General features: G+C 38.0%; 1 pseudogene; it reads left to right on the top strand.

Annotated features, from left to right (window-relative positions):
- Positions 1-890: 890 nt before the first annotated feature.
- LOC141419620 (cytochrome c-like) lies at positions 891-1,318 on the top strand (annotated as a pseudogene).
- Positions 1,319-1,557: the final 239 nt, after the last annotated feature.

The following is a 1,557-nucleotide window of genomic DNA, read 5'->3' as shown; positions in this document are numbered from 1 at the left end:
TATTCTTTTAAAATATAAGAAAACATTTATTGTTCATAGGTCATTTGACTGGATTTAGACAAAGTTCAAAGCCGATGTTTTCTGACTTGTAACCTGATGGTTATTTTTTGGAGTTAGCGTCATAAACTGGAGCACAGAAAGATTCTGCTATATCACATTGTATTATCAATACAATTAGATAAAGGTACATGTAAAGCTAGTATTATGGTTTAAATATGAAATGTCTCCCACAGGCTTCTATGTTGAATGTTTTGTCCCCAACATGTAGTACTATTTTGGGAGGCTCAGGAAACTTACTCCTAAGTGGGTCACTGGGTGTATCTCTTTGCAGGTTATACTTGGTCTATGGTCCCTTCCCCCTTCTCTGACTCCTGTCCACAAATAGTTTTTATTGTTGTGCTGGGTGGGGGTACATTGTGGCATTTACAAATGTTCTTACAATATATCAAATATATAAATACTTGAATTCACCCCCTCCATCATTCTCCTTTATTCCTCTTCCCACCATTCCTGGAATGGTTTCAACAGGTATCATTTTTCCAACTGCATACATGTGTATACAGTATTATATTCACCCTCCAATGCCCTTTCCACACCTCCTCTTCCCTCCCACTGCCCCCACCTCCCCAATAGGACCTGTTTCACCCTCTTATTCTCTGATTTTGTAGGTGAAAAAAAAAGACATTTTTGTTTGTTTAAGATCGCTACATAGAGAGTTTCCTTGGCATTTATATGTGTGTGTGTGTGTGTGTGTGTGTGTGTGTGTGTGTAATACAGCCCAAATTGGTTCATCTCTATTTTTCTCTTCTTTCTACCTTAGTCTCCTTCTTATGTTTTAAAAATTCTATATTTATTCTTGTATAAAGAGTACATCAGAGAGAGCAGGGCGTCCGGCTTTCCAGACATTTCCTTCATCATGATAGCGACAAAAGAGAGAATTAAAGATGGGTGATGTTGAAAAAGGCAAGAAGATTTTTGTTCAGAAGTGTGCCCAGTGCCACACAGTGGAAAAGGGAGGCAAGCACAAGACTGGGCCAAATCTCCATGGTCTGTTTGGGCGGAAGACAGGTCTGGCCCCTGGGTTTTCTTAGACAGATGCCAACAAGAACAAAGGTATCATCTGGGGAGAGGATACACTGATGGAGTATTTGGAGAATCCCAAAAAGTACATCCCTGGAACAAAAATGATCTTCGCTGGCATTAAGAAGAAGGGAGAAAGGGCAGACTTGATAGCTTATCTCAAAAAGGCTACCAATGAGTAATACCCACTACCTTATTTATTACAAAACAGAAATGTCATATGGCTTTTTATGTGTATCATAATTTAATCTTACAACACCAGAATTTAAATCATGAATGGCTGACAGAATATTTTTGTTGGACAGTCCTGATTTAAGCAAAATTGGCTTGTAGTTAAGTAAATGTGGTCTTTTTTTCAAAAGTAATTCCAGTTAAGTAAATATTGTCACTGTTTCCCCTTTCTAAAGATATGATTGGACTTAATTAGTAATGTTCAACTTTTCACAGATGGGGAATGCCATCTCAAAACCTAGTAAC

This window comes from Castor canadensis, chromosome X, assembly GCF_047511655.1.
Source record: "Castor canadensis chromosome X, mCasCan1.hap1v2, whole genome shotgun sequence".
NCBI lineage: Eukaryota > Metazoa > Chordata > Mammalia > Rodentia > Castoridae > Castor > Castor canadensis.
The sequence above is the reverse complement of the archived record's forward strand: the minus strand, read 5'-3'. Positions and strand labels throughout refer to the sequence as shown.